Genomic DNA, 22,774 nt, shown 5'->3' on the forward strand with positions numbered 1-22,774 from the left:
GGCGATAGTTATCGTTTAGAACTCTGCAGGTTTGGGAAGTGCAGTGCCCCTGAGCTCCATTTCCCAAGTCGCTTTTTTGTGAGTGGGACGCAACACGGCTGGATGGCTTCACGCCCTATTGTCGATCCGGGGTGGCAGGCTGAACCGCTGGTGAATTCTTCTTCGTGATGGGAAATGAGAGTGACATGTGCCCGACCAAACACCTCCAGCGAGTCTCTCATTGGTTCCCCCTCTTGCAGTTCATCCTGCGGACAAATTGCAGACGGTACGAAAGAGGCATGGAAAGGCGCCGAGTCTCCAAGTGGGGAGATTGTTAGTAAGGGGGCCTGAATGGAGAACACGAGCACCAGGAGATGAAAACTGAGGTGAGTTTCAGAAAGCTTTCCCGATCCCACGGTGTAGCATCCGCTGGGTTTCCAATGAGTGCTTTCGCTGTCGGAAGATTGCGTTGAACCTGGAGAGTTGGGACCCATGGAATGGGGAGCACGCAGGATTCCTTTCAAGGGTCTGCATTTGCTTTCCCAACCTCACCAATCGTCTCAGCCCCAAGAGTGTCCAGCCTTATGTCTTCTGCCGCTGGGGCTGTAGATGTGGTCAATCCTGGTTGCATGCCAGTCCCTGAACGCATTTTGGAAGAATTTCTCTCTGTTTTGCCCTGCTTGTTTCTTCTTTATGTTGGAAATGTATCCTCAGAATGGGTCTGAGCTGATTTTCCCTGCTGGTTTTAGGCCACTTGACACACACTTGATGCACTTACACAGAGATATCAAGACTTAGCTTTGAAGATGCTTACTAGTCGGATAGATACTTGTGCGATGAACAGGGTCTGGTGAGTCCAGTTGATTGAGCAAGGAGTAGGTCGTGTCCATTCCATATTCGGTTTTCGGAAGGGTATCTGTGCTCATTTCAAACTCGAGTTTTATGCGTCACCCCACCTCACCTTTCCCCTGAAGCAGGCATAAGTGTGTTTTCTAAAAGCGTGACTCTGTTCTGTTTGGGGATTCAGTGCATGGGGAGCGATTTTTACATTCCCTCGATAAGTGATATCATAAGTTTCTTTTTTTGTGGGACTTATTTCACTGAGGATGATCGTACCTAAATCCACTCAGGATGCTGCTACCAGCCTCATGACGTGGATTTCATGGCTGAGTGACACTCCATTGGACCTACGTAGCACCACTTCTGCACTTGTCCACTTGTCCACTCGTCTTTGTCCACTTGGCTCTTTCCTGGGATATGAAACGTGTACCGGAGTGGAGGTTCTTGTCAAGACAGCAGCCCTCAACTTTGGGGTCCCTGTGTCTGGTTGATTTTTTCATTTTCCCAAGGTCAACGCCCATGTGTGGAAGTGCCCTATGCTCTGTGGTTCTTTTTTTTCCATGGTTTGGGAAAGAGGATACACTTGTGAAGATTGGCTGTTGGCCATTGACATCCCGCCCATCAGCTTAACAAGGCTCCCTTGACTCCGTGGGCTGTCCTGCCTTTCTGGTTTTTAGACTTTTTTCGCCTGGCCCTTTTGCCCCGGGGGGGGGGCGAGAGATTTCTTTGTAGTGCTGATTTGCTCTCCCAGGTTGCTTGGTTGGCCAAAAAGGGCGTATGCGTTTTTTCCTGAATATATTCAGGAAAAAACGCATACGCCCTTTTTGGCCGACCGCATCATTGTCCACGTTCTGGCGCTTTTCATGTGCTATCGGGGCCATTCCGATGTACCCGTTGACATCCGTTTCCTGCAATTCTGCCTTGCGTTCAACGCCTCTTCGTAGCCTGACCTCAATATATTTTGGGGCGATAGTTATCGTTTAGAACTCTGCAGGTTTGGGAAGTGCAGTGCCCCTGAGCTCCATTTCCCAAGTCGCTTTTTTGTGAGTGGGACGCAACACGGCTGGATGGCTTCACGCCCTATTGTCGATCCGGGGTGGCAGGCTGAACCGCTGGTGAATTCTTCTTCGTGATGGGAAATGAGAGTGACATGTGCCCGACCAAACACCTCCAGCGAGTCTCTCATTGGTTCCCCCTCTTGCAGTTCATCCTGCGGACAAATTGCAGACGGTACGAAAGAGGCATGGAAAGGCGCCGAGTCTCCAAGTGGGGAGATTGTTAGTAAGGGGGCCTGAATGGAGAACACGAGCACCAGGAGATGAAAACTGAGGTGAGTTTCAGAAAGCTTTCCCGATCCCACGGTGTAGCATCCGCTGGGTTTCCAATGAGTGCTTTCGCTGTCGGAAGATTGCGTTGAACCTGGAGAGTTGGGACCCATGGAATGGGGAGCACGCAGGATTCCTTTCAAGGGTCTGCATTTGCTTTCCCAACCTCACCAATCGTCTCAGCCCCAAGAGTGTCCAGCCTTATGTCTTCTGCCGCTGGGGCTGTAGATGTGGTCAATCCTGGTTGCATGCCAGTCCCTGAACGCATTTTGGAAGAATTTCTCTCTGTTTTGCCCTGCTTGTTTCTTCTTTATGTTGGAAATGTATCCTCAGAATGGGTCTGAGCTGATTTTCCCTGCTGGTTTTAGGCCGCTTGACACACACTTGATGCACTTACACAGAGATATCAAGACTTAGCTTTGAAGATGCTTACTAGTCGGATAGATACTTGTGCGATGAACAGGGTCTGGTGAGTCCAGTTGATTGAGCAAGGAGTAGGTCGTGTCCATTCCATATTCGGTTTTCGGAAGGGTATCTGTGCTCATTTCAAACTCGAGTTTTATGCGTCACCCCACCTCACCTTTCCCCTGAAGCAGGCATAAGTGTGTTTTCTAAAAGCGTGACTCTGTTCTGTTTGGGGATTCAGTGCATGGGGAGCGATTTTTACATTCCCTCGATAAGTGATATCATAAGTTTCTTTTTTTGTGGGACTTATTTCACTGAGGATGATCGTACCTAAATCCACTCAGGATGCTGCTACCAGCCTCATGACGTGGATTTCATGGCTGAGTGACACTCCATTGGACCTACGTAGCACCACTTCTGCACTTGTCCACTTGTCCACTCGTCTTTGTCCACTTGGCTCTTTCCTGGGATATGAAACGTGTACCGGAGTGGAGGTTCTTGTCAAGACAGCAGCCCTCAACTTTGGGGTCCCTGTGTCTGGTTGATTTTTTCATTTTCCCAAGGTCAACGCCCATGTGTGGAAGTGCCCTATGCTCTGTGGTTCTTTTTTTTCCATGGTTTGGGAAAGAGGATACACTTGTGAAGATTGGCTGTTGGCCATTGACATCCCGCCCATCAGCTTAACAAGGCTCCCTTGACTCCGTGGGCTGTCCTGCCTTTCTGGTTTTTAGACTTTTTTCGCCTGGCCCTTTTGCCCCGGGGGGGGGGCGAGAGATTTCTTTGTAGTGCTGATTTGCTCTCCCAGGTTGCTTGGTTGGCCAAAAAGGGCGTATGCGTTTTTTCCTGAATATATTCAGGAAAAAACGCATACGCCCTTTTTGGCCGACCGCATCATTGTCCACGTTCTGGCGCTTTTCATGTGCTATCGGGGCCATTCCGATGTACCCGTTGACATCCGTTTCCTGCAATTCTGCCTTGCGTTCAACGCCTCTTCGTAGCCTGACCTCAATATATTTTGGGGCGATAGTTATCGTTTAGAACTCTGCAGGTTTGGGAAGTGCAGTGCCCCTGAGCTCCATTTCCCAAGTCGCTTTTTTGTGAGTGGGACGCAACACGGCTGGATGGCTTCACGCCCTATTGTCGATCCGGGGTGGCAGGCTGAACCGCTGGTGAATTCTTCTTCGTGATGGGAAATGAGAGTGACATGTGCCCGACCAAACACCTCCAGCGAGTCTCTCATTGGTTCCCCCTCTTGCAGTTCATCCTGCGGACAAATTGCAGACGGTACGAAAGAGGCATGGAAAGGCGCCGAGTCTCCAAGTGGGGAGATTGTTAGTAAGGGGGCCTGAATGGAGAACACGAGCACCAGGAGATGAAAACTGAGGTGAGTTTCAGAAAGCTTTCCCGATCCCACGGTGTAGCATCCGCTGGGTTTCCAATGAGTGCTTTCGCTGTCGGAAGATTGCGTTGAACCTGGAGAGTTGGGACCCATGGAATGGGGAGCACGCAGGATTCCTTTCAAGGGTCTGCATTTGCTTTCCCAACCTCACCAATCGTCTCAGCCCCAAGAGTGTCCAGCCTTATGTCTTCTGCCGCTGGGGCTGTAGATGTGGTCAATCCTGGTTGCATGCCAGTCCCTGAACGCATTTTGGAAGAATTTCTCTCTGTTTTGCCCTGCTTGTTTCTTCTTTATGTTGGAAATGTATCCTCAGAATGGGTCTGAGCTGATTTTCCCTGCTGGTTTTAGGCCGCTTGACACACACTTGATGCACTTACACAGAGATATCAAGACTTAGCTTTGAAGATGCTTACTAGTCGGATAGATACTTGTGCGATGAACAGGGTCTGGTGAGTCCAGTTGATTGAGCAAGGAGTAGGTCGTGTCCATTCCATATTCGGTTTTCGGAAGGGTATCTGTGCTCATTTCAAACTCGAGTTTTATGCGTCACCCCACCTCACCTTTCCCCTGAAGCAGGCATAAGTGTGTTTTCTAAAAGCGTGACTCTGTTCTGTTTGGGGATTCAGTGCATGGGGAGCGATTTTTACATTCCCTCGATAAGTGATATCATAAGTTTCTTTTTTTGTGGGACTTATTTCACTGAGGATGATTGTACCTAAATCCACTCAGGATGCTGCTACCAGCCTCATGACGTGGATTTCATGGCTGAGTGACACTCCATTGGACCTACGTAGCACCACTTGTCCACTTGTCCACTTATCTTTGTCCACTTGTCCACTCGTCTTTGTCCACTTGGCTCTTTCCTGGGATATGAAACGTGTACCGGAGTGGAGGTTCTTGTCAAGACAGCAGCCCTCAACTTTGGGGTCCCTGTGTCTGGTTGATTTTTTCATTTTCCCAAGGTCAACGCCCATGTGTGGAAGTGCCCTATGCTCTGTGGTTCTGTGTTTTACATGGTTTGGGAAAGAGGATACACTTGTGAAGATTGGCTGTTGGCCATTGACATCCCGCCCATCAGCTTAACAAGGCTCCCTTGACTCCGTGGGCTGTCCTGCCTTTCTGGTTTTTAGACTTTTTTCGCCTGGCCCTTTTGCCCATGGGGGGGGGCGAGAGATTTCTTTGTAGTGCTGATTTGCTCTCCCAGGTTGCTTGGTTGGCCAAAAAGGGCGTATGCGTTTTTTCCTGAATATATTCAGGTAAAAACGAATACGTCCTTTTTGGCCAACCGCATCATTGTCCACGTTCTGGCGCTTTTCATGTGCTATCGGGGCCATTCCGATGTACCCGTTGACATCCGTTTCCTGCAGTTCTGCCTTGCGTTCAGCGCCTCTTCGTAGCCTGCCCTCAATATATTTTGGGGCGATAGTTATCGTTTAGAACTCTGCAGGTTTGGGAAGTGCAGTGCCCCTGAGCTCCATTTCCCAAGTCGCTTTTTTGTGAGTGGGACGCAACACGGCTGGATGGCTTCACGCCCTATTGTCGATCCGGGGTGGCAGGCTGAACCGCTGGTGAATTCTTCTTCGTGATGGGAAATGAGAGTGACATGTGCCCGACCAAACACCTCCAGCGAGTCTCTCATTGGTTCCCCCTCTTGCAGTTCATCCTGCGGACAAATTGCAGACGGTACGAAAGAGGCATGGAAAGGCGCCGAGTCTCCAAGTGGGGAGATTGTTAGTAAGGGGGCCTGAATGGAGAACACGAGCACCAGGAGATGAAAACTGAGGTGAGTTTCAGAAAGCTTTCCCGATCCCACGGTGTAGCATCCGCTGGGTTTCCAATGAGTGCTTTCGCTGTCGGAAGATTGCGTTGAACCTGGAGAGTTGGGACCCATGGAATGGGGAGCACGCAGGATTCCTTTCAAGGGTCTGCATTTGCTTTCCCAACCTCACCAATCGTCTCAGCCCCAAGAGTGTCCAGCCTTATGTCTTCTGCCGCTGGGGCTGTAGATGTGGTCAATCCTGGTTGCATGCCAGTCCCTGAACGCATTTTGGAAGAATTTCTCTCTGTTTTGCCCTGCTTGTTTCTTCTTTATGTTGGAAATGTATCCTCAGAATGGGTCTGAGCTGATTTTCCCTGCTGGTTTTAGGCCGCTTGACACACACTTGATGCACTTACACAGAGATATCAAGACTTAGCTTTGAAGATGCTTACTAGTCGGATAGATACTTGTGCGATGAACAGGGTCTGGTGAGTCCAGTTGATTGAGCAAGGAGTAGGTCGTGTCCATTCCATATTCGGTTTTCGGAAGGGTATCTGTGCTCATTTCAAACTCGAGTTTTATGCGTCACCCCACCTCACCTTTCCCCTGAAGCAGGCATAAGTGTGTTTTCTAAAAGCGTGACTCTGTTCTGTTTGGGGATTCAGTGCATGGGGAGCGATTTTTACATTCCCTCGATAAGTGATATCATAAGTTTCTTTTTTTGTGGGACTTATTTCACTGAGGATGATCGTACCTAAATCCACTCAGGATGCTGCTACCAGCCTCATGACGTGGATTTCATGGCTGAGTGACACTCCATTGGACCTACGTAGCACCACTTCTGCACTTGTCCACTTGTCCACTCGTCTTTGTCCACTTGGCTCTTTCCTGGGATATGAAACGTGTACCGGAGTGGAGGTTCTTGTCAAGACAGCAGCCCTCAACTTTGGGGTCCCTGTGTCTGGTTGATTTTTTCATTTTCCCAAGGTCAACGCCCATGTGTGGAAGTGCCCTATGCTCTGTGGTTCTTTTTTTTCCATGGTTTGGGAAAGAGGATACACTTGTGAAGATTGGCTGTTGGCCATTGACATCCCGCCCATCAGCTTAACAAGGCTCCCTTGACTCCGTGGGCTGTCCTGCCTTTCTGGTTTTTAGACTTTTTTCGCCTGGCCCTTTTGCCCCGGGGGGGGGGGCGAGAGATTTCTTTGTAATGCTGATTTGCTCTCCCAGGTTGCTTGGTTGGCCAAAAAGGGCGTATGCGTTTTTTCCTGAATATATTCAGGAAAAAACGCATACGCCCTTTTTGGCCAACCGCATCATTGTCCACGTTCTGGTGCTTTTCATGTGCTATCGGGGCCATTCCGATGTACCCGTTGACATCCGTTTCCTGCAGTTCTGCCTTGCGTTCAGCGCCTCTTCGTAGCCTGCCCTCAATATATTTTGGGGCGATAGTTATCGTTTAGAACTCTGCAGGTTTGGGAAGTGCAGTGCCCCTGAGCTCCATTTCCCAAGTCGCTTTTTTGTGAGTGGGACGCAACACGGCTGGATGGCTTCACGCCCTATTGTCGATCCGGGGTGGCAGGCTGAACCGCTGGTGAATTCTTCTTCGTGATGGGAAATGAGAGTGACATGTGCCCGACCAAACACCTCCAGCGAGTCTCTCATTGGTTCCCCCTCTTGCAGTTTATCCTGTGGACAAATTGCAGACGGTACGAAAGAGGCATGGAAAGGCGCCGAGTCTCCAAGTGGGGAGATTGTTAGTAAGGGGGCCTGAATGGAGAACACGAGCACCAGGAGATGAAAACTGAGGTGAGTTTCAGAAAGCTTTCCCGATCCCACGGTGTAGCATCCGCTGGGTTTCCAATGAGTGCTTTCGCTGTCGGAAGATTGCGTTGAACCTGGAGAGTTGGGACCCATGGAATGGGGAGCACGCAGGATTCCTTTCAAGGGTCTGCATTTGCTTTCCCAACCTCACCAATCGTCTCAGCCCCAAGAGTGTCCAGCCTTATGTCTTCTGCCGCTGGGGCTGTAGATGTGGTCAATCCTGGTTGCATGCCAGTCCCTGAACGCATTTTGGAAGAATTTCTCTCTGTTTTGCCCTGCTTGTTTCTTCTTTATGTTGGAAATGTATCCTCAGAATGGGTCTGAGCTGATTTTCCCTGCTGGTTTTAGGCCGCTTTACACACACTTGATGCACTTACACAGAGATATCAAGACTTAGCTTTTAAGATGCTTACTAGTCGGATAGATACTTGTGCGATGAACAGGGTCTGGTGAGTCCAGTTGATTGAGCAAGGAGTAGGTCGTGTCCATTCCATATTCGGTTTTCGGAAGGGTATCTGTGCTCATTTCAAACTCGAGTTTTATGCGTCACCCCACCTCACCTTTCCCCTGAAGCAGGCATAAGTGTGTTTTCTAAAAGCGTGACTCTGTTCTGTTTGGGGATTCAGTGCATGGGGAGCGATTTTTACATTCCCTCGATAAGTGATATCATAAGTTTCTTTTTTTGTGGGACTTATTTCACTGAGGATGATCGTACCTAAATCCACTCAGGATGCTGCTACCAGCCTCATGACGTGGATTTCATGGCTGAGTGACACTCCATTGGACCTACGGAGCACCACTTGTCCACTTGTCCACTTGTCCACTCGTCTTTGTCCACTTGGCTCTTTCCTGGGATATGAAACGTGTACCGGAGTGGAGGTTCTTGTCAAGACAGCAGCCCTCAACTTTGGGGTCCCTGTGTCTGGTTGATTTTTTCATTTTCCCAAGGTCAACGCCCATGTGTGGAAGTGCCCTATGCTCTGTGGTTCTGTGTTTTCCATGGTTTGGGAAAGAGGATACACTTGTGAAGATTGGCTGTTGGCCATTGACATCCCGCCCATCAGCTTAACAAGGCTCCCTTGACTCCGTGGGCTGTCCTGCCTTTCTGGTTTTTAGACTTTTTTCGCCTGGCCCTTTTGCCCCGGGGGGGGGGGCGAGAGATTTCTTTGTAGTGCTGATTTGCTCTCCCAGGTTGCTTGGTTGGCCAAAAAGGGCGTATGCGTTTTTTCCTGAATATATTCAGGAAAAAACGCATACGCCCTTTTTGGCCAACCGCATCATTGTCCACGTTCTGGCGCTTTTCATGTGCTATCGGGGCCATTCCGATGTACCCGTTGACATCCGTTTCCTGCAGTTCTGCCTTGCGTTCAGCGCCTCTTCGTAGCCTGACCTCAATATATTTTGGGGCGATAGTTATCGTTTAGAACTCTGCAGGTTTGGGAAGTGCAGTGCCCCTGAGCTCCATTTCCCAAGTCGCTTTTTTGTGAGTGGGACGCAACACGGCTGGATGGCTTCACGCCCTATTGTCGATCCGGGGTGGCAGGCTGAACCGCTGGTGAATTCTTCTTCGTGATGGGAAATGAGAGTGACATGTGCCCGACCAAACACCTCCAGCGAGTCTCTCATTGGTTCCCCCTCTTGCAGTTCATCCTGCGGACAAATTGCAGACGGTACGAAAGAGGCATGGAAAGGCGCCGAGTCTCCAAGTGGGGAGATTGTTAGTAAGGGGGCCTGAATGGAGAACACGAGCACCAGGAGATGAAAACTGAGGTGAGTTTCAGAAAGCTTTCCCGATCCCTCGGTGTAGCAACCGCTGGGTTTCCAATGAGTGCTTTCGCTGTCGGAAGATTGCGTTGAACCTGGAGAGTTGGGACCCATGGAATGGGGAGCACGCAGGATTCCTTTCAAGGGTCTGCATTTGCTTTCCCAACCTCACCAATCGTCTCAGCCCCAAGAGTGTCCAGCCTTATGTCTTCTGCCGCTGGGGCTGTAGATGTGGTCAATCCTGGTTGCATGCCAGTCCCTGAACGCATTTTGGAAGAATTTCTCTCTGTTTTGCCCTGCTTGTTTCTTCTTTATGTTGGAAATGTATCCTCAGAATGGGTCTGAGCTGATTTTCCCTGCTGGTTTTAGGCCGCTTGACACACACTTGATGCACTTACACAGAGATATCAAGACTTAGCTTTGAAGATGCTTACTAGTCGGATAGATACTTGTGCGATGAACAGGGTCTGGTGAGTCCAGTTGATTGAGCAAGGAGTAGGTCGTGTCCATTCCATATTCGGTTTTCGGAAGGGTATCTGTGCTCATTTCAAACTCGAGTTTTATGCGTCACCCCACCTCAGCTTTCCCCTGAAGCAGGCATAAGTGTGTTTTCTAAAAGCGTGACTCTGTTCTGTTTGGGGATTCAGTGCATGGGGAGCGATTTTTACATTCCCTCGATAAGTGATATCATAAGTTTCTTTTTTTGTGGGACTTATTTCACTGAGGATGATCGTACCTAAATCCACTCAGGATGCTGCTACCAGCCTCATGACGTGGATTTCATGGCTGAGTGACACTCCATTGGACCTACGTAGCACCACTTGTCCACTTGTCCACTTGTCTTTGTCCACTTGTCCACTCGTCTTTGTCCACTTGGCTCTTTCCTGGGATATGAAACGTGTACCGGAGTGGAGGTTCTTGTCAAGACAGCAGCCCTCAACTTTGGGGTCCCTGTGTCTGGTTGATTTTTTCATTTTCCCAAGGTCAACGCCCATGTGTGGAAGTGCCCTATGCTCTGTGGTTCTGTGTTTTACATGGTTTGGGAAAGAGGATACACTTGTGAAGATTGGCTGTTGGCCATTGACATCCCGCCCATCAGCTTAACAAGGCTCCCTTGACTCCGTGGGCTGTCCTGCCTTTCTGGTTTTTAGACTTTTTTCGCCTGGCCCTTTTGCCCCGGGGGGGGGGGGGGGGGGCGAGAGATTTCTTTGTAGTGCTGATTTGCTCTCCCAGGTTGCTTGGTTGGCCAAAAAGGGCGTATGCGTTTTTTCCTGAATATATTCAGGAAAAAACGCATACGCCCTTTTTGGCCAACCGCATCATTGTCCACGTTCTGGCGCTTTTCATGTGCTATCGGGGCCATTCCGATGTACCCGTTGACATCCGTTTCCTGCAGTTCTGCCTTGCGTTCAGCGCCTCTTCGTAGCCTGACCTCAATATATTTTGGGGCGATAGTTATCGTTTAGAACTCTGCAGGTTTGGGAAGTGCAGTGCCCCTGAGCTCCATTTCCCAAGTCGCTTTTTTGTGAGTGGGACGCAACACGGCTGGATGGCTTCACGCCCTATTGTCGATCCGGGGTGGCAGGCTGAACCGCTGGTGAATTCTTCTTCGTGATGGGAAATGAGAGTGACATGTGCCCGACCAAACACCTCCAGCGAGTCTCTCATTGGTTCCCCCTCTTGCAGTTCATCCTGCGGACAAATTGCAGACGGTACGAAAGAGGCATGGAAAGGCGCCGAGTCTCCAAGTGGGGAGATTGTTAGTAAGGGGGCCTGAATGGAGAACACGAGCACCAGGAGATGAAAACTGAGGTGAGTTTCAGAAAGCTTTCCCGATCCCACGGTGTAGCAACCGCTGGGTTTCCAATGAGTGCTTTCGCTGTCGGAAGATTGCGTTGAACCTGGAGAGTTGGGACCCATGGAATGGGGAGCACGCAGGATTCCTTTCAAGGGTCTGCATTTGCTTTCCCAACCTCACCAATCGTCTCAGCCCCAAGAGTGTCCAGCCTTATGTCTTCTGCCGCTGGGGCTGTAGATGTGGTCAATCCTGGTTGCATGCCAGTCCCTGAACGCATTTTGGAAGAATTTCTCTCTGTTTTGCCCTGCTTGTTTCTTCTTTATGTTGGAAATGTATCCTCAGAATGGGTCTGAGCTGATTTTCCCTGCTGGTTTTAGGCCGCTTGACACACACTTGATGCACTTACACAGAGATATCAAGACTTAGCTTTTAAGATGCTTACTAGTCGGATAGATACTTGTGCGATGAACAGGGTCTGGTGAGTCCAGTTGATTGAGCAAGGAGTAGGTCGTGTCCATTCCATATTCGGTTTTCGGAAGGGTATCTGTGCTCATTTCAAACTCGAGTTTTATGCGTCACCCCACCTCACCTTTCCCCTGAAGCAGGCATAAGTGTGTTTTCTAAAAGCGTGACTCTGTTCTGTTTGGGGATTCAGTGCATGGGGAGCGATTTTTACATTCCCTCGATAAGTGATATCATAAGTTTCTTTTTTTGTGGGACTTATTTCACTGAGGATGATCGTACCTAAATCCACTCAGGATGCTGCTACCAGCCTCATGACGTGGATTTCATGGCTGAGTGACACTCCATTGGACCTACGTAGCACCACTTGTCCACTTGTCCACTTGTCTTTGTCCACTTGTCCACTCGTCTTTGTCCACTTGGCTCTTTCCTGGGATATGAAACGTGTACCGGAGTGGAGGTTCTTGTCAAGACAGCAGCCCTCAACTTTGGGGTCCCTGTGTCTGGTTGATTTTTTCATTTTCCCAAGGTCAACGCCCATGTGTGGAAGTGCCCTATGCTCTGTGGTTCTGTGTTTTCCATGGTTTGGGAAAGAGGATACACTTGTGAAGATTGGCTGTTGGCCATTGACATCCCGCCCATCAGCTTAACAAGGCTCCCTTGACTCCGTGGGCTGTCCTGCCTTTCTGGTTTTTAGACTTTTTTCGCCTGGCCCTTTTGCCCCGGGGGGGGGGCGAGAGATTTCTTTGTAGTGCTGATTTGCTCTCCAAGGTTGCTTGGTTGGCCAAAAAGGGCGTATGCGTTTTTTTCCTGAATATATTCAGGAAAAAACGCATACGCCCTTTTTGGCCAACCGCATCATTGTCCACGTTCTGGCGCTTTTCATGTGCTATCGGGGCCATTCCGATGTACCCGTTGACATCCGTTTCCTGCAGTTCTGCCTTGCGTTCAGCGCCTCTTCGTAGCCTGACCTCAATATATTTTGGGGCGATAGTTATCGTTTAGAACTCTGCAGGTTTGGGAAGTGCAGTGCCCCTGAGCTCCATTTCCCAAGTCGCTTTTTTGTGAGTGGGACGCAACACGGCTGGATGGCTTCACGCCCTATTGTCGATCCGGGGTGGCAGGCTGAACCGCTGGTGAATTCTTCTTCGTGATGGGAAATGAGAGTGACATGTGCCCGACCAAACACCTCCAGCGAGTCTCTCATTGGTTCCCCCTCTTGCAGTTCATCCTGCGGACAAATTGCAGACGGTACGAAAGAGGCATGGAAAGGCGCCGAGTCTCCAAGTGGGGAGATTGTTAGTAAGGGGGCCTGAATGGAGAACACGAGCACCAGGAGATGAAAACTGAGGTGAGTTTCAGAAAGCTTTCCCGATCCCACGGTGTAGCAACCGCTGGGTTTCCAATGAGTGCTTTCGCTGTCGGAAGATTGCGTTGAACCTGGAGAGTTGGGACCCATGGAATGGGGAGCACGCAGGATTCCTTTCAAGGGTCTGCATTTGCTTTCCCAACCTCACCAATCGTCTCAGCCCCAAGAGTGTCCAGCCTTATGTCTTCTGCCGCTGGGGCTGTAGATGTGGTCAATCCTGGTTGCATGCCAGTCCCTGAACGCATTTTGGAAGAATTTCTCTCTGTTTTGCCCTGCTTGTTTCTTCTTTATGTTGGAAATGTATCCTCAGAATGGGTCTGAGCTGATTTTCCCTGCTGGTTTTAGGCCGCTTTACACACACTTGATGCACTTACACAGAGATATCAAGACTTAGCTTTTAAGATGCTTACTAGTCGGATAGATACTTGTGCGATGAACAGGGTCTGGTGAGTCCAGTTGATTGAGCAAGGAGTAGGTCGTGTCCATTCCATATTCGGTTTTCGGAAGGGTATCTGTGCTCATTTCAAACTCGAGTTTTATGCGTCACCCCACCTCACCTTTCCCCTGAAGCAGGCATAAGTGTGTTTTCTAAAAGCGTGACTCTGTTCTGTTTGGGGATTCAGTGCATGGGGAGCGATTTTTACATTCCCTCGATAAGTGATATCATAAGTTTCTTTTTTTGTGGGACTTATTTCACTGAGGATGATCGTACCTAAATCCACTCAGGATGCTGCTACCAGCCTCATGACGTGGATTTCATGGCTGAGTGACACTCCATTGGACCTACGGAGCACCACTTGTCCACTTGTCCACTTGTCCACTCGTCTTTGTCCACTTGGCTCTTTCCTGGGATATGAAACGTGTACCGGAGTGGAGGTTCTTGTCAAGACAGCAGCCCTCAACTTTGGGGTCCCTGTGTCTGGTTGATTTTTTCAGTTTCCCAAGGTCAACGCCCATGTGTGGAAGTGCCCTATGCTCTGTGGTTCTGTGTTTTCCATGGTTTGGGAAAGAGGATACACTTGTGAAGATTGGCTGTTGGCCATTGACATCCCGCCCATCAGCTTAACAAGGCTCCCTTGACTCCGTGGGCTGTCCTGCCTTTCTGGTTTTTAGACTTTTTTCGCCTGGCCCTTTTGCCCCGGGGGGGGGGGGCGAGAGATTTCTTTGTAGTGCTGATTTGCTCTCCCAGGTTGCTTGGTTGGCCAAAAAGGGCGTATGCGTTTTTTCCTGAATATATTCAGGAAAAAACGCATACGCCCTTTTTGGCCAACCGCATCATTGTCCACGTTCTGGCGCTTTTCATGTGCTATCGGGGCCATTCCGATGTACCCGTTGACATCCGTTTCCTGCAGTTCTGCCTTGCGTTCAGCGCCTCTTCGTAGCCTGACCTCAATATATTTTGGGGCGATAGTTATCGTTTAGAACTCTGCAGGTTTGGGAAGTGCAGTGCCCCTGAGCTCCATTTCCCAAGTCGCTTTTTTGTGAGTGGGACGCAACACGGCTGGATGGCTTCACGCCCTATTGTCGATCCGGGGTGGCAGGCTGAACCGCTGGTGAATTCTTCTTCGTGATGGGAAATGAGAGTGACATGTGCCCGACCAAACACCTCCAGCGAGTCTCTCATTGGTTCCCCCTCTTGCAGTTCATCCTGCGGACAAATTGCAGACGGTACAAAAGAGGCATGGAAAGGCGCCGAGTCTCCAAGTGGGGAGATTGTTAGTAAGGGGGCCTGAATGGAGAACACGAGCACCAGGAGATGAAAACTGAGGTGAGTTTCAGAAAGCTTTCCCGATCCCTCGGTGTAGCAACCGCTGGGTTTCCAATGAGTGCTTTCGCTGTCGGAAGATTGCGTTGAACCTGGAGAGTTGGGACCCATGGAATGGGGAGCACGCAGGATTCCTTTCAAGGGTCTGCATTTGCTTTCCCAACCTCACCAATCGTCTCAGCCCCAAGAGTGTCCAGCCTTATGTCTTCTGCCGCTGGGGCTGTAGATGTGGTCAATCCTGGTTGCATGCCAGTCCCTGAACGCATTTTGGAAGAATTTCTCTCTGTTTTGCCCTGCTTGTTTCTTCTTTATGTTGGAAATGTATCCTCAGAATGGGTCTGAGCTGATTTTCCCTGCTGGTTTTAGGCCGCTTTACACACACTTGATGCACTTACACAGAGATATCAAGACTTAGCTTTTAAGATGCTTACTAGTCGGATAGATACTTGTGCGATGAACAGGGTCTGGTGAGTCCAGTTGATTGAGCAAGGAGTAGGTCGTGTCCATTCCATATTCGGTTTTCGGAAGGGTATCTGTGCTCATTTCAAACTCGAGTTTTATGCGTCACCCCACCTCAGCTTTCCCCTGAAGCAGGCATAAGTGTGTTTTCTAAAAGCGTGACTCTGTTCTGTTTGGGGATTCAGTGCATGGGGAGCGATTTTTACATTCCCTCGATAAGTGATATCATAAGTTTCTTTTTTTGTGGGACTTATTTCACTGAGGATGATCGTACCTAAATCCACTCAGGATGCTGCTACCAGCCTCATGACGTGGATTTCATGGCTGAGTGACACTCCATTGGACCTACGTAGCACCACTTGTCCACTTGTCCACTTGTCTTTGTCCACTTGTCCACTCGTCTTTGTCCACTTGGCTCTTTCCTGGGATATGAAACGTGTACCGGAGTGGAGGTTCTTGTCAAGACAGCAGCCCTCAACTTTGGGGTCCCTGTGTCTGGTTGATTTTTTCATTTTCCCAAGGTCAACGCCCATGTGTGGAAGTGCCCTATGCTCTGTGGTTCTGTGTTTTACATGGTTTGGGAAAGAGGATACACTTGTGAAGATTGGCTGTTGGCCATTGACATCCCGCCCATCAGCTTAACAAGGCTCCCTTGACTCCGTGGGCTGTCCTGCCTTTCTGGTTTTTAGACTTTTTTCGCCTGGCCCTTTTGCCCCGGGGGGGGGCGAGAGATTTCTTTGTAGTGCTGATTTGCTCTCCCAGGTTGCTTGGTTGGCCAAAAAGGGCGTATGCGTTTTTTCCTGAATATATTCAGGAAAAAACGCATACGCCCTTTTTGGCCAACCGCATCATTGTCCACGTTCTGGCGCTTTTCATGTGCTATCGGGGCCATTCCGATGTACCCGTTGACATCCGTTTCCTGCAGTTCTGCCTTGCGTTCAGCGCCTCTTCGTAGCCTGACCTCAATATATTTTGGGGCGATAGTTATCGTTTAGAACTCTGCAGGTTTGGGAAGTGCAGTGCCCCTGAGCTCCATTTCCCAAGTCGCTTTTTTGTGAGTGGGACGCAACACGGCTGGATGGCTTCACGCCCTATTGTCGATCCGGGGTGGCAGGCTGAACCGCTGGTGAATTCTTCTTCGTGATGGGAAATGAGAGTGACATGTGCCCGACCAAACACCTCCAGCGAGTCTCTCATTGGTTCCCCCTCTTGCAGTTCATCCTGCGGACAAATTGCAGACGGTACGAAAGAGGCATGGAAAGGCGCCGAGTCTCCAAGTGGGGAGATTGTTAGTAAGGGGGCCTGAATGGAGAACACGAGCACCAGGAGATGAAAACTGAGGTGAGTTTCAGAAAGCTTTCCCGATCCCACGGTGTAGCATCCGCTGGGTTTCCAATGAGTGCTTTCGCTGTCGGAAGATTGCGTTGAACCTGGAGAGTTGGGACCCATGGAATGGGGAGCACGCAGGATTCCTTTCAAGGGTCTGCATTTGCTTTCCCAACCTCACCAATCGTCTCAGCCCCAAGAGTGTCCAGCCTTATGTCTTCTGCCGCTGGGGCTGTAGATGTGGTCAATCCTGGTTGCATGCCAGTCCCTGAACGCATTTTGGAAGAATTTCTCTCTGTTTTGCCCTGCTTGTTTCTTCTTTATGTTGGAAATGTATCCTCAGAATGGGTCTGAGCTGATTTTCCCTGCTGGTTTTAGGCCGCTTTACACACACTTGATGCACTTACACAGAGATATCAAGACTTAGCTTTTAAGATGCTTACTAGTCGGATAGATACTTGTGCGATGAACAGGGTCTGGTGAGTCCAGTTGATTGAGCAAGGAGTAGGTCGTGTCCATTCCATATTCGGTTTTCGGAAGGGTATCTGTGCTCATTTCAAACTCGAGTTTTATGCGTCACCCCACCTCACCTTTCCCCTGAAGCAGGCATAAGTGTGTTTTCTAAAAGCGTGACTCTGTTCTGTTTGGGGATTCAGTGCATGGGGAGCCATTTTTACATTCCCTCGATAAGTGATATCATAAGTTTCTTTTTTTGTGGGACTTATTTCACTGAGGATGATCGTACCTAAATCCACTCAGGATGCTGCTACCAGCCTCATGACGTGGATTTCATGGCTGAGTGACACTCCATTGGACCTACGTAGCACCACTTGTCCACTTGTCCACTTGTCTTTGTCCACTTGTCCACTCGTCTTTGTCCACTTGGCTCTTTCCTGGGATATGAAACGTGTACCGGAGTGGAGGTTCTTGTCAAGACAGCAGCCCTCAACTTTGGGGTCCCTGTGTCTGGTTGATTTTTTCATTTTCCCAAGGTCAACGCCCATGTGTGGAAGTGCCCTATGCTCTGTGGTTCTGTGTTTTACATGGTTTGGGAAAGAGGATACACTTGTGAAGATTGGCTGTTGGCCATTGACATCCCGCCCATCAGCTTAACAAGGCTCCCTTGACTCCGTGGGCTGTCCTGCCTTTCTGGTTTTTAGACTTTTTTCGCCTGGCCCTTTTGCCCCGGGGGGGGGCGAGAGATTTCTTTGTAGTGCTGATTTGCTCTCCCAGGTTGCTTGGTTGGCCAAAAAGGGCGTATGCGTTTTTTCCTGAATATATTCAGGAAAAAACGCATACGCCCTTTTTGGCCAACCGCATCATTGTCCACGTTCTGGCGCTTTTCATGTGCTATCGGGGCCATTCCGATGTACCCGTTGACATCCGTTTCCTGCAGTTCTGCCTTGCGTTCAGCGCCTCTTCGTAGCCTGACCTCAATATATTTTGGGGCGATAGTTATCGTTTAGAACTCTGCAGGTTTGGGAAGTGCAGTGCCCCTGAGCTCCATTTCCCAAGTCGCTTTTTTGTGAGTGGGACGCAACACGGCTGGATGGCTTCACGCCCTATTGTCGATCCGGGGTGGCAGGCTGAACCGCTGGTGAATTCTTCTTCGTGATGGGAAATGAGAGTGACATGTGCCCGACCAAACACCTCCAGCGAGTCTCTCATTGGTTCCCCCTCTTGCAGTTCATCCTGCGGACAAATTGCAGACGGTACGAAAGAGGCATGGAAAGGCGCCGAGTCTCCAAGTGGGGAGATTGTTAGTAAGGGGGCCTGAATGGAGAACACGAGCACCAGGAGATGAAAACTGAGGTGAGTTTCAGAAAGCTTTCCCGATCCCACGGTGTAGCATCCGCTGGGTTTCCAATGAGTGCTTTCGCTGTCGGAAGATTGCGTTGAACCTGGAGAGTTGGGACCCATGGAATGGGGAGCACGCAGGATTCCTTTCAAGGGTCTGCATTTGCTTTCCCAACCTCACGAATCGTCTCAGCCCCAAGAGTGTCCAGCCTTATGTCTTCTGCCGCTGGGGCTGTAGATGTGGTCAATCCTGGTTGCATGCCAGTCCCTGAACGCATTTTGGAAGAATTTCTCTCTGTTTTGCCCTGCTTGTTTCTTCTTTATGTTGGAAATGTATCCTCAGAATGGGTCTGAGCTGATTTTCCCTGCTGGTTTTAGGCCGCTTTACACACACTTGATGCACTTACACAGAGATATCAAGACTTAGCTTTTAAGATGCTTACTAGTCGGATAGATACTTGTGCGATGAACAGGGTCTGGTGAGTCCAGTTGATTGAGCAAGGTGTAGGTCATGTCCATTCCATATTCGGTTTTCGGAAGGGTATCTGTGCTCATTTCAAACTCGAGTTTTATGCGTCACCCCACCTCACCTTTCCCCTGAAGCAGGCATAAGTGTGTTTTCTAAAAGCGTGACTCTGTTCTGTTTGGGGATTCAGTGCATGGGGAGCGATTTTTACATTCCCTCGATAAGTGATATCATAAGTTTCTTTTTTTGTGGGACTTATTTCACTGAGGATGATCGTACCTAAATCCACTCAGGATGCTGCTACCAGCCTCATGACGTGGATTTCATGGCTGAGTGACACTCCATTGGACCTACGTAGCACCACTTGTCCACTTGTCCACTTGTCTTTGTCCACTTGTCCACTCGTCTTTGTCCACTTGGCTCTTTCCTGGGATATGAAACGTGTACCGGAGTGGAGGTTCTTGTCAAGACAGCAGCCCTCAACTTTGGGTCCCTGTGTCTGGTTGATTTTTTCATTTTCCCAAGGTCAACGCCCATGTGTGGAAGTGCCCTATGCTCTGTGGTTCTGTGTTTTACATGGTTTGGGAAAGAGGATACACTTGTGAAGATTGGCTGTTGGCCATTGACATCCCGCCCATCAGCTTAACAAGGCTCCCTTGACTCCGTGGGCTGTCCTGCCTTTCTGGTTTTTAGACTTTTTTCGCCTGGCCCTTTTGCCCCGGGGGGGGGCGAGAGATTTCTTTGTAGTGCTGATTTGCTCTCCCAGGTTGCTTGGTTGGCCAAAAAGGGCGTATGCGTTTTTTCCTGAATATATTCAGGAAAAAACGCATACGCCCTTTTTGGCCAACCGCATCATTGTCCACGTTCTGGCGCTTTTCATGTGCTATCGGGGCCATTCCGATGTACCCGTTGACATCCGTTTCCTGCAGTTCTGCCTTGCGTTCAGCGCCTCTTCGTAGCCTGACCTCAATATATTTTGGGGCGATAGTTATCGTTTAGAACTCTGCAGGTTTGGGAAGTGCAGTGCCCCTGAGCTCCATTTCCCAAGTCGCTTTTTTGTGAGTGGGACGCAACACGGCTGGATGGCTTCACGCCCTATTGTCGATCCGGGGTGGCAGGCTGAACCGCTGGTGAATTCTTCTTCGTGATGGGAAATGAGAGTGACATGTGCCCGACCAAACACCTCCAGCGAGTCTCTCATTGGTTCCCCCTCTTGCAGTTCATCCTGCGGACAAATTGCAGACGGTACGAAAGAGGCATGGAAAGGCGCCGAGTCTCCAAGTGGGGAGATTGTTAGTAAGGGGGCCTGAATGGAGAACACGAGCACCAGGAGATGAAAACTGAGGTGAGTTTCAGAAAGCTTTCCCGATCCCACGGTGTAGCATCCGCTGGGTTTCCAATGAGTGCTTTCGCTGTCGGAAGATTGCGTTGAACCTGGAGAGTTGGGACCCATGGAATGGGGAGCACGCAGGATTCCTTTCAAGGGTCTGCATTTGCTTTCCCAACCTCACCAATCGTCTCAGCCCCAAGAGTGTCCAGCCTTATGTCTTCTGCCGCTGGGGCTGTAGATGTGGTCAATCCTGGTTGCATGCCAGTCCCTGAACGCATTTTGGAAGAATTTCTCTCTGTTTTGCCCTGCTTGTTTCTTCTTTATGTTGGAAATGTATCCTCAGAATGGGTCTGAGCTGATTTTCCCTGCTGGTTTTAGGCCGCTTGACACACACTTGATGCACTTACACAGAGATATCAAGACTTAGCTTTTAAGATGCTTACTAGTCGGATAGATACTTGTGCGATGAACAGGGTCTGGTGAGTCCAGTTGATTGAGCAAGGAGTAGGTCGTGTCCATTCCATATTCGGTTTTCGGAAGGGTATCTGTGCTCATTTCAAACTCGAGTTTTATGCGTCACCCCACCTCAGCTTTCCCCTGAAGCAGGCATAAGTGTGTTTTCTAAAAGCGTGACTCTGTTCTGTTTGGGGATTCAGTGCATGGGGAGCGATTTTTACATTCCCTCGATAAGTGATATCATAAGTTTCTTTTTTTGTGGGACTTATTTCACTGAGGATGATCGTACCTAAATCCACTCAGGATGCTGCTACCAGCCTCATGACGTGGATTTCATGGCTGAGTGACACTCCATTGGACCTACGTAGCACCACTTGTCCACTTGTCCACTTGTCTTTGTCCACTTGTCCACTCGTCTTTGTCCACTTGGCTCTTTCCTGGGATATGAAACGTGTACCGGAGTGGAGGTTCTTGTCAAGACAGCAGCCCTCAACTTTGGGTCCCTGTGTCTGGTTGATTTTTTCATTTTCCCAAGGTCAACGCCCATGTGTGGAAGTGCCCTTTGCTCTGTGGTTCTGTGTTTTACATGGTTTGGGAAAGAGGATACACTTGTGAAGATTGGCTGTTGGCCATTGACATCCCGCCCATCAGCTTAACAAGGCTCCCTTGACTCCGTGGGCTGTCCTGCCTTTCTGGTTTTTAGACATTTTTCGCCTGGCCCTTTTGCCCCGGGGGGGGCGAGAGATTTCTTTGTAGTGCTGATTTGCTCTCCCAGGTTGCTTGGTTGGCCAAAAAGGGCGTATGCGTTTTTTCCTGAATATATTCAGGAAAAAACGCATACGCCCTTTTTGGCCAACCGCATCATTGTCCACGTTCTGGCGCTTTTCATGTGCTATCGGGGCCATTCCGATGTACCCGTTGACATCCGTTTCCTGCAGTTCTGCCTTGCGTTCAGCGCCTCTTCGTAGCCTGACCTCAATATATTTTGGGGCGATAGTTATCGTTTAGAACTCTGCAGGTTTGGGAAGTGCAGTGCCCCTGAGCTCCATTTCCCAAGTCGCTTTTTTGTGAGTGGGACGCAACACGGCTGGATGGCTTCACGCCCTATTGTCGATCCGGGGTGGCAGGCTGAACCGCTGGTGAATTCTTCTTCGTGATGGGAAATGAGAGTGACATGTGCCCGACCAAACACCTCCAGCGAGTCTCTCATTGGTTCCCCCTCTTGCAGTTCATCCTGCGGACAAATTGCAGACGGTACGAAAGAGGCATGGAAAGGCGCCGAGTCTCCAAGTGGGGAGATTGTTAGTAAGGGGGCCTGAATGGAGAACACGAGCACCAGGAGATGAAAACTGAGGTGAGTTTCAGAAAGCTTTCCCGATCCCACGGTGTAGCATCCGCTGGGTTTCCAATGAGTGCTTTCGCTGTCGGAAGATTGCGTTGAACCTGGAGAGTTGGGACCCATGGAATGGGGAGCACGCAGGATTCCTTTCAAGGGTCTGCATTTGCTTTCCCAACCTCACCAATCGTCTCAGCCCCAAGAGTGTCCAGCCTTATGTCTTCTGCCGCTGGGGCTGTAGATGTGGTCAATCCTGGTTGCATGCCAGTCCCTGAACGCATTTTGGAAGAATTTCTCTCTGTTTTGCCCTGCTTGTTTCTTCTTTATGTTGGAAATGTATCCTCAGAATGGGTCTGAGCTGATTTTCCCTGCTGGTTTTAGGCCGCTTGACACACACTTGATGCACTTACACAGAGATATCAAGACTTAGCTTTTAAGATGCTTACTAGTCGGATAGATACTTGTGCGATGAACAGGGTCTGGTGAGTCCAGTTGATTGAGCAAGGAGTAGGTCGTGTCCATTCCATATTCGGTTTTCGGAAGGGTATCTGTGCTCATTTCAAACTCGAGTTTTATGCGTCACCCCACCTCACCTTTCCCCTGAAGCAGGCATAAGTGTGTTTTCTAAAAGCGTGACTCTGTTCTGTTTGGGGATTCAGTGCATGGGGAGCGATTTTTACATTCCCTCGATAAGTGATATCATAAGTTTCTTTTTTTGTGGGACTTATTTCACTGAGGATGATCGTACCTAAATCCACTCAGGATGCTGCTACCAGCCTCATGACGTGGATTTCATGGCTGAGTGACACTCCATTGGACCTACGTAGCACCACTTGTCCACTTGTCCACTTGTCTTTGTCCACTTGTCCACTCGTCTTTGTCCACTTGGCTCTTTCCTGGGATATGAAACGTGTA

The sequence above is a fragment of the Kogia breviceps genome, unplaced genomic scaffold (genome assembly GCF_026419965.1).
Source record: "Kogia breviceps isolate mKogBre1 unplaced genomic scaffold, mKogBre1 haplotype 1 scaffold_49, whole genome shotgun sequence".
Taxonomy (NCBI): domain Eukaryota; kingdom Metazoa; phylum Chordata; class Mammalia; order Artiodactyla; family Physeteridae; genus Kogia; species Kogia breviceps.